An 11186-nucleotide genomic window follows, 5' to 3' on the forward strand; every position below is an offset into this window, starting at 1 on the left:
TAACACTTCCTCAACTAGAAAACATTGTTGTTCCTTTGAAGAACAACATTGCCCTCTATATCAAGACATCTGATCCCTTGATTGCATGTGCTATCATCCCTTACCTGCTTCAATGAAGCCTCTACCACTGATACTGGAGGATATTCCTAAGTACTCCATCCCTTCGCATCTTCTTGTTATTAAAAACACTTTGCTTTTCTCTCTTGCCAAATGAATACTTCTGATATATAACACAATATATCACTTTGCCTTTTTTGGAGATCCCAAGAATTTACCGGCTATTTAAATCTTCCAAAGACCAGTTTTGGATAGCAATGATTTCAGACTTTTTAAAGTTAATTAGAGAAAATGACTTATTAGCATAAACTAAACTTTGATGCATTCGATGCTGTTACTACAAAGAGCTTGTCCTAATGTTGAGATTTAAACAAGTTGCAATTGCCTATGCTCATTAATTGCACACTTGCTTTTGTTATATTTGTGCAAGGAGGAGGAAGAGGGCCTTCCAATTACTGATCAGAAAAGGAGGCATGTTCCAGCATTCAAACTATGAAAACTGGAAAGTGCTTACTGCTAAGTGATTTCAATTAACTCAATGAACATTCAGCCTGGTATCTGGTTTCTGGTTTTGGGATTCAAGCACCAAGTGGGATGAAATAAAATTGAGTTATAAAGCATCTTTTAGTTCTAACTGCCAAATATAACTAAATGGGATTTCAAGTTTCGATGAATCAACAACCACTTGTTTCAAATATCTCATATCCACTTTGAGATAGTACACTACCATATTAAGTTTTCAAGCTGCTGAGAAAGTCAAAGGTAGGTTATAGTGATTATGAACACACAAACGAAATAAAGAAAAGGGGAATCTATTAACCCAATTTTAACTTACCTTCACATCTGCTGAGAAAGTCAGTTGAAAGTTCATCCATTTCAATAAGATTTTCTCAGGTGGTTGATTCATCAGCTCCTCCACATCTAACGATTTATGAACAAGTGGGATGAAATAAAATTGAGTTATAAAGCATCTTTTAGTTCTAACTGCCAAATATAACTAAATGGGACTTCAAGTTTCGATGAATCAACAACCACTTGTTTCAAAGCACATCATTCTGAACCAACTCAGACTAAAATCACTAATCTCTAGAACAACCGAAAAACAAAGAAAGAGAGTACTTGCCTATCAAAATAAAATTGAAACCAAAATCGTTAATTGGTTACCTAATTCCATCATCACCAACAATATAGGTTGCCATTCTGGCAGAAAGCCCAACATTATAAGATTAAAGGTGCAAATAATCATAAAAAATGTATGGATTACTGGGTCATTGCTGTTATACACACATTTTTTGGGCCTTTTGGGGAGTTTTGGATATCAGTAGAGGATGTGTCCTCTCTGTTTTCAATGCACATGAGGGGCACCATCACCCAAGAATAGTTAGCCAATGTAGAGTTTCCATAGAGCGATGGTGCCTTTGTATGATGAGATGAAGGTAGGCATTGCACCATTCAGGGAAACATTGGCAAGGACTGGGCATAGGGGAAAGGTACCCCTTCACAAGTGGATTAAGCTTTTGCTTGTCCTCAAGCAAAGACCTCAGCCATAAACTGATCATCCCCCCTTATTATTACCATTTACCGGATGAATTCTAGGATGAGAATACATTGAGTGGTTGGGAAACCTGTGTAGGTATTCTGATTCATTCATCTGAATTGTCATTCTTATCACATACATAAGAGTCAAGGAAGGGGAGAATATGAAATTCTTCATGCTCCAACATTCACTTCCATTCAATATGTAAATCAGCTCCTTGACCGCCAAATTTAACCCTTACTTTGAGCTTGGTCTCAAATCTGTCACTGCACCTCATCGAGTGTTCAACCACATTTTGTCCCTTTGAACCTCAGCCGTCACCAAATTATTTTTTTCTTTCCTTTTTTTTTGGTGTGAGTGCATTTTATGCTCCATCTCACACGGGGTATTTGCTTCTTTCTTCTTTTTATTTTCTTTTTTTTTGTGTGAGTGCATTTTATGCTCCATCTCACACGGGGTGTTTGCTTCTTTCTTCTTTTTCTTTTTTTTTTGGTGTGAGTGCATTTTATGCTCCATCTCACACTGGTCACAGGCTTGAGGCAGATAACAATACTCATATTCCAAGTTGCTAGTTTTACTATTCAGCTCGGAATAGCGGAGTTGGGACTGACTCATGTCATAAACCGCTAGTTTTACTATTCAGTTCATGCCAGCGGAGTCATTTGGACTTTTGTCCCTTTCTTTTTCTCTTTTTCAATTATTGAACCACATGCATTAGCAGTTCAGATGTGAACTAGCTCGAATGATTATCAATTATTCAATCAAGTGCATTGTACACATGAAGGTAGTTATGGCTGGTCATGGTGAAAGTCATATTCAGCTTCCTTAACCTCATGAATTGTGATAAGTTTGGATCATTCACAAGAATAAAGTCTCACACTTACAAAGATTTCCCTCACTCATTGTATTTTCCCTCTTGGAATTCACCTAATAAACAACAATAAATTGGAGGGGATTTTCAGTTTATTCAGCCTATCAATGCATGTATGTATGTGTCGGGATAAAGGTTGTTTTGAAGATGGTTTGCATTTTGAGGAAGTAAAGGTGGAGGTTGAGTGTGGACTTGGGTCGAAAGAGCAAACACGAATAGGAGGAGAAGGAACAGAAGAATGGGATAACGTGGGCAATAGCTATTAAAAACTCCAAATACTAGGAACTCCTATACATTAACTGTACAAAAAAAAAAAAAGAGAAAGTATTTCAAAAAATGGAAGAAACACAAGTAAGGTGGACAAAGGCACCACAAAACTACCCCCACAGATTATATGCAGAAAGAACACTTTGAAGCAATAGTCTTTGAACTCATTTAACACCATATAAGGAGCTTAGAGAACAAAGGATTTTTTTTCAAGAGTAAATTTCATTAAAAAAGAAAACAAGGGATTACAATTAAAAGGTGATAAAACATCATCCGAAAGCAAAAACAATACTCCAACAACAGCAAACAACAAAAGATAAAAAATAAAAAAAAATTACAGCACAAATCCAGGGTCAACACACAAAACCAAACTAAAACCATATTCCAAGAACTAAACAAAGTAACACTAGCCCTGGTCAAGATGAGAAAATCTCCAACCAACCCTCTTGAACACTTCAAACAACAGCATCCGCCTCCTGTAAAAACCAGCAAATCAAACTTCCACAACTCCTCCCATCAATCGCACTTACTCCTCCACGTCTGAAATCCTGACCCTCTCCCTCATCCCATGTCTCTCCACCTTCCTCTTGAGTGTTGCTATTTCACTTCACCTTTTCTTGTTCTCAAACTCTTTCAAACGCCCTTCTAGCAAAAAAGCCTCACCACCCAAAAAGAATAGGCCTACAGATTTACCAACTTCAATATCCCTCTCCACTAGTTTCCTTAAGTCCACTCGACTCTTCCTTTTCCCATTATCTAAGTTCAAAACTTCATTACTTATCAAAGCTTTACCCACATCCCCCTTCCCTTTCACCTCAAGGACTCCAATCTTTTTCAACTCCCCAACTTCAGAACTGTCATGAATGTTAATTTGATCACTGGAGTTAATATCAATAAGAACCTTATGATTCGTAGCTCTAGAACCAACCTTCCTTGAAAAAATTCTCTTATATTTATTGCTGGGTCCAGTCTCAACAAGTCCCTCTTTTAACAACGAAAAAACCTTAGTAACATGCACCAAATAAGATTTACCTAATCAGTTAATCCTCTTGGATCCGTTCCCAAATTGGCACCAATCCTTCCAGTTAACACTTCCTCAACTAGAAAACATTGTTGTTCCTTTGAAGAACAACATTGCCCTCTATATCAAGACATCTGATCCCTTGATTGCATGTGCTATCATCCCTTACCTGCTTCAATGAAGCCTCTACCACTGATACTGGAGGATATTCCTAAGTACTCCATCCCTTCGCATCTTCTTGTTATTAAAAACACTTTGCTTTTCTCTCTTGCCAAATGAATACTTCTGATATATAACACAATATATCACTTTGCCTTTTTTGGAGATCCCAAGAATTTACCGGCTATTTAAATCTTCCAAAGACCAGTTTTGGATAGCAATGATTTCAGACTTTTTAAAGTTAATTAGAGAAAATGACTTATTAGCATAAACTAAACTTTGATGCATTCGATGCTGTTACTACAAAGAGCTTGTCCTAATGTTGAGATTTAAACAAGTTGCAATTGCCTATGCTCATTAATTGCACACTTGCTTTTGTTATATTTGTGCAAGGAGGAGGAAGAGGGCCTTCCAATTACTGATCAGAAAAGGAGGCATGTTCCAGCATTCAAACTATGAAAACTGGAAAGTGCTTACTGCTAAGTGATTTCAATTAACTCAATGAACATTCAGCCTGGTTTCTGGTTTCTGGTTTTGGGATTCAAGCACCAAGTGGGATGAAATAAAATTGAGTTATAAAGCATCTTTTAGTTCTAACTGCCAAATATAACTAAATGGGATTTCAAGTTTCGATGAATCAACAACCACTTGTTTCAAATATCTCATATCCACTTTGAGATAGTACACTACCATATTAAGTTTTCAAGCTGCTGAGAAAGTCAAAGGTAGGTTATAGTGATTATGAACACACAAACGAAATAAAGAAAAGGGGAATCTATTAACCCAATTTTAACTTACCTTCACATCTGCTGAGAAAGTCAGTTGAAAGTTCATCCATTTCAATAAGATTTTCTCAGGTGGTTGATTCATCAGCTCCTCCACATCTAACGATTTATGAACAAAATACAACATATGAACTAAAAAGTAGCAAATAACATTTCATAAAAAATCACAAATAAGCAGAAAACTTCTATAAAAAGGCTATTTCACCTTACTATCATCAACTAACTCCACCAATTGAGGTGTTTTCCTCAAATTGAGGTCCGCCCATAGTTGTATCTAAGGTTAAAACATCAAAGTAATTGTTTCAATTATAGAAAATATTACTTATATAATTTTCAGTTTGTAATGTGCTCAAAAGTCAAAATAGAAAAATGGCTTTCAAACAATTACAGTCCAGAATCAAGACTTAATATTCCGATAGGTAGAAGGTTAGAACTTAGAAGGGTGGGATGTTTTCTGAAAATCTTGATGAGCTTCCCAACTCTGCTGGGTAAGATAGATAAGGAATACATGCATGGGGGAACAGAAAAAAAATAATAATGGGTCTCAAGAAACAAAGAATCCCATTCTCCACCAAACTCTCTCAATGTTTTTAAACAGTGGTATTAAGGGCTAAGGAGAGTTCCTATGGCGTCTAGGAGTCAGCATGGATTATCTCTTACATAGAAAGTATTGAAATGGGCTATAGTGGCCACTGCCATTAAGATAGCTGATGCTCACTGCAGAGATCATCTGAGACCATTTGAAGCAAACAAAACTTTTTTCTTTCCAAATCCTGGTTTTGGCCTTCTAGAAGGGAAGTGCTAGTCATGGAGCTGAGAAATGCATTCTTTACCAAGTAAATGCCTGGAAGTAACACGATTTTAAAGCCTTTCTTTCCAGCCCTTTCGACCAGAGGTTGCTAGAGATTTTCACTTGAATCAGGGAGCTATATAGAGGTATTGTAGGTGTTGGATAGAGCACATTGATGCTCTGTGACCTCAAGATGGATATGATCAGGGTGTCTGGCAACAAAGCTATATGAATTCCTCAGTCAACTTGCTCAGTTCTGTTAAAAATTGTTATCACAAAATGCAATGCCCAATCATCTCTACTGAGACCAAAATTTTTTTTTATATGACTGCTTAGACATGATCAAATTTAGTCATGCCTCAACATATAATATATAAGCAAATGAGTCTAATCTCTTTGGTAAGATTATGCATGTTATAGATGACATAGTAAGACAGAAGGCATTTATACTAATGAGTTCTATTTGCAAATTTCAGGTGCAAATATAATTATCATTTCCATTTTCAGGATTTGACATTGGTGAAAGTAATTTTGCTTTGTTATGGAGAACAAAAAAAGGAACCTCCTTCTAAAACCATTTCCAATAAGTTTCAAATTTATCTTGACACGATGCATTGCAATGTTTTGAGAAATTGGTGCAAAACTGCATCAAATTACTTGCAGAAAAATAATGGATTTTTAGCTCCTCTAAAGTGCTACAAGAAATGGTAAAGGGCAAAAGGCATCATCAGGCTGGCATAGAGATACAAATGTGGACAACCAGAAGCAACACCAAAAAAACTTAAAAATTATTTTCATTTGAGTCATAAATCACAGCCATAAAATCTAATAGACCATTCAGGTATTGAATGGTCTTTATATTTATTTATTTTAAAAGCCAATAGACCATTACTACTAATATAAACAGCAATAAAAGGTACTTGAGAAGTTGACAAACCATTACAAAGGCATATAACACAAAAGAATCTACCAAACAAAATATAAACAAAGGAAGTCATTTTTAAAATAGGTGCATGCCTTTTGAAAAGGGCAATGCCATGTACCCTATGTTTCAAATCCAGAACAATCATCCAACAAGCCAAATTCTCTGTCTCGGAATCAAAGCATCTACATAGTACACCTTTACACATATCATAGAAAGATCATTCGCTATGATCTTTTACAATCTCAACCCAAAACCATAAACTGCATACAAAAATGAATTCAAATTCAACGTTTACGCATTCAAGCTGCAGATCCTATAATAGTACTCACCCGAAGGAAGACTTCAAAATCCTATACCTCCTCGTCCATGTCCAGATACGATTCGATCAAACACGCAGCCCTCTCTTCCTCAGTCAAAGACTCTCCAACGGCTTTCAGCTCCGACGTCCTGGAAAGCAAGTTTCTGATTGTCACTCGCCCGATCTCCCTCATTGAGAGAAACTGCAGAAACCAGCCGCCAAATCAAGAAAATAGACAAAACATCGAAGTAACCCACAAACAAGAAAGCTACTTGGGTTTTAGGGTTTTGAGGATTACTCACATTGGAATTCAAGCTGCGAAGCTCCACCTGAGTGAACTGACTCTGGAGCCATGGATCACCATTCGCAGGTAAGTCTGAGGAAATCGAGTGGTTTTGTTCTCTGTTTTTTCTTTTCTAAGAAGCACGATATCGAGGTCTTCTCTGAATGGAAAACACCAAGTCTTATATAGAAATTAATCGATATCGAGGTAAGTATTGCTCTCAGGTCGATGGATAAGGATTTGGACCGTTACAAAATCAATTTAAATGACAAGGTAAAGCGTATCAAAGATTGCAGAATAAATACCACGATTCTTACAACGGTATATTTAAAATTCTAACAGAATTAGTCATCGAGCGGTGGTGGCCTTCGGGAATTACCGTGTCCTTCACCTCCATCCAAAGTAGCCAGACAGAAAAGGGAATAAGCAGTGGTGGCCTTCATCCTTCACCTCCATCCTTCACCTCCATCGAGCGGTGGTGGCCTTCGGGAATAAGCAGTCAGCCGGACAGAAAAGGGAATAAGCACTCGTGGGTTTATTGGATACGTGATCCCACCATTCAGAAGTTACCACATTGGCATTTCGACAAAAACACTAATATTAACGGGTGTTCAGCCGTTAGCTGAACAAACCCGGTTTAACCACCCGCAAAAGGACAAAATTCAAAAACAGGGCTTCTTTCAAAAGTTTTAAGGTCATTCGAACTCTCCCCTCCCCATCTCTTGTCCTCATCTTCTTTGTGCCCCAACCCGAGCATCCCGTTGGCCACTCACCACACACCTGCGCGTTGGACTGTGGAACAGAGTGGTGAGAGGGAATTCTGAGAATGTCCGAACATAAAAGAGGGACTCTATCATAATACAAGGTATGATTTGAGAATTCAGAATATGACGAAAGTGTCCCTTACATAACTGTTTAATTTATATGACAAGTAGGGGTGTACATTCGGTTTGGTTCGGTTCAAACCGATGACCTAACCCACTATTTAATTTGGTCATATCCCTCAATTGAACCGAACGAAAGAGGGTTTAAACTAAACCAATCCTTACCGTATTTAAAAAATAAAAGGACTGAGTTAGTAGAAAAAGGGAAAAATCAAACAAGAGTTAGTAATTAGTAAATACTAATTAGTAATTACTCTTTGATAGTTTGACTCCTAACCCAACTCGGGCACTCCAATGTGGTTGTCTTTTGTGTTTCCCACTTACTAGTTACTAGTAATTACTAAATACTAATTAGTAAAGTAGTAATTAATTTAAGTTAGTGTTCTTATTTAGTATTGATACTAACAAAAATTCCGATTGGGCTCAATGCCTAAAGGGAGATTTAAGAAAAAGAGTAATATATAAAACAATAATTAAATAAAATTAAGGGAAAATTCCTAATTAGTACCGTATACTTTGGGCCTAGTGTCACTTTGGTCCCCAAACTTTAAAACGTGACAACTCAATACCTGAACTTTCAAAATATGCCAATCCAATACCTGACGTTAACCAGCCCATTAAACAGTCGCTAAGTGGCATTTATAAAGACATAAACACCCTTTGAGTGTCATCTAATTGTCTTTAGCAACCATCCAAACGTTGACCAAAAATGAATAGTCTCAAATCATTGTCTCTTCTATTCATGAAAGTTGGGGTCATGTCTTAGTGGGCATTATAGTGACTCCAACTTTCTTGAATAGAAGAGGCAAGGATTTGGCACTGTTCATTATTTTATCAACATTTGGATGGTTGATAAAGAGAATTAGATGACACACGAAGGGCATTTGTGTCTTTTTAAATGCCACTTAACGCATGGTTAATGGTAGGTACTGGATTGGCACCGTTTGAAAGTTCGGGTACCGAATTATCGTGTTTTAATGTTTGGGGAGTAAAATGACACTAGGACTAAAGTACAAGGTAGTAATCGAGAATTGTTCCTTAAATTAGTGAAACATAATACAATTAATATAAATAATTAATTATATAATATACAATTTTATATAGTATAGTAGTTTGGTTTTCTGTTTGATTTTATTAAATTTTTAACACATCAAAAACCGAACCAAACCAATACCTGAATTAGCTTATTCAGCTTGGTTCAGTTCGGTTTTTGGTTTTTTATCCAAATTTGAACACCCCGCTTTCCAAGGGAGAGGATTAGAGGTGTAAATCGAGCTGTTCTGGGTCGTAACAAGATTTTGGACCAGACTTGCACACGGGCCATGCTGGGCACAACACAATCATGTGGATCATGCTGGGTCGGGGGTTTCAGGTCCATAGGCCTGCACGACATAGCCCAACAAGTAGCACAACCTACAAGCCTGCAATGGATCGAGTGTAGCCCATTCGAGAAACTAGCCGTTGGGGTCCTTGGGGGACCCCCCCCCCCCTCCCCCAAACAGCTAGTTTCAACATTTTTTCAAGGGGTTTTTACAAACATACCACCTCAATCAACAACTATAAGCCTATAAAATAGCTAGTTTGGGACAATAATGCCCCTTCAATAACTATATCCTATAATTATATGTCAACTAGTTTGAGACATTTGGGGCATTTGGGTAAAGTGATAGATACTTTACAATAACCAAAGTACCCCTCTCAACAACTAAAAAATTGCTAGTATTTAGGGTATTTTAGGCAATTGAATTATTTTCAATTCCTATAAATAACCCTATCCTCCACTATTCTCACCACACTAATTTAGCAATTCTTTTCTCAATTCTCATACTCTCAGTCTCATTTCATACAATCGCATACTGACATACACTTAGCAATTTAGGAGGCTTTGAGGCTTCAACCGTTAAAATCAAGTTGAGATTCTAAACTGGTAATCCGATCATGCAAGTAATTGCAATTAAATAAATTTTTATTTGTTAGAATTAAAAAAAATGGTTGGCTCCTCCTCCTGAAACCAATTCCCTAACATTAAGTTCACTAGCCTGATTTAGCAAATATTTAAAATAGATGAAGTTGAGGGGAAGAGAAAAAGAGCCATTTGCCAAAAATGTAGGATTGGCTTTAACTTTAGTAGCAAGGGTAGCATTAGGCACTTGGATAGACATTTGCTCTTCTATGAGAAACAAGAAAAAGACATCTACTTCAAAGATGATTTGTTAGATGTTAAGGATAAATTACAAGACAAAGGAGGTCATGACAGTACTACATTTGATGGAGCACATGATTAAAGTCATGGAGATGGAGTAATTTTTTCAATTTTATTTAAATTATTTGTTATTTTTTATTTTCAATTTATAATTTTTATATTTTAAATGAAATAAAATTCCTATTTTTTTACAATTTGTTATCCATTTTGTATTTTGGTAAACATTTTTTTCATTTCTTTGTTAGATTATTTGTTTTTTCAATTTGTTCCAAAATGAAAGTTAAGTATTTTAGTTTTACTTAGCAAAAAAATAAAAAAAAAACAAAATAAAATGTCAAAATGACAACAAGAAAAATCAGTATGGGCCTTTCTGGCTCGATTCGGCCCAGGCGCAAAGCCCGACCCCTATTCCTAATCGGTACGACTTGTAGCTCGCTTGTCCCAAACCTGCACGGGCTCGAGTTGTGGGTCGTGTCGGGCTAACCCCACAAATTATCCCAAGGGAGGGAAGCACGGTTCGGCTCGGCCCACAGGCCAGCATGACACAATCTGCTCTTTGTGCGGTCTACATGCGGACAGTGCCATGCTGGCCCAACATGACCTGATTTACACCTCTAGTTAGAGGATACTAAGCTTCATGCAACAATGTTGTTGTTTGCAACATACAATCTTGACCACAAATCTGTAATCATTTGTATCAAGACTTTGTCTTTCTAGTTTCAAGGGTCAATTCCAAAATTTTCACCATCCAATTCATTAACCATTGCATACCCAAAAAAATAGTTGTTTGATCACTCAGTTTTTTTTTTTTAGGAAAAGGTGAAAACAACTTCGAAACCAAGCTTTTTGATCACTCAGTTTAATTTTCTAGATTTCAACCCTTTAGGCATGAAGTTTGGAAGACAAACTTTAAGTAAAACACAACCCTTGAAAAAGGGAACAAATTGAGATTATCATAAAACACTAAGACTAGATGCATAATACTAAACAAATCATAAGTGACATTAACTTGTTTAGGTTATCTACGCATATCAGAACTTAGATTTTCAAGTTGCAAATGCGAACTTGCATATGTAAAATCACAACACATCCACCACCACCACTAG

The 11186-nt window shown here is 36.7% G+C and overlaps 1 long non-coding RNA gene across 1 annotated transcript; it reads right to left on the minus strand.

The window, feature by feature from the left end:
- Nucleotides 1–6468: 6468 nt before the first annotated feature.
- On the minus strand, nt 6469–7714 carry LOC148802370 (uncharacterized). Its single transcript, XR_016081976.1, has 2 exons — nt 7013–7714; nt 6469–6912 (listed from the first exon to the last, which is right to left on the minus strand). It is a non-coding gene; the product is annotated as an uncharacterized LOC148802370 (long non-coding RNA).
- Between the last annotated feature and the right edge of the window lie 3472 nt (nt 7715–11186).

This window comes from Nelumbo nucifera, chromosome 2 (assembly GCF_055504915.1).
Source record: "Nelumbo nucifera cultivar China Antique chromosome 2, China Antique-T2T, whole genome shotgun sequence".
NCBI classification, from domain to species: Eukaryota; Viridiplantae; Streptophyta; class Magnoliopsida; order Proteales; family Nelumbonaceae; genus Nelumbo; species Nelumbo nucifera.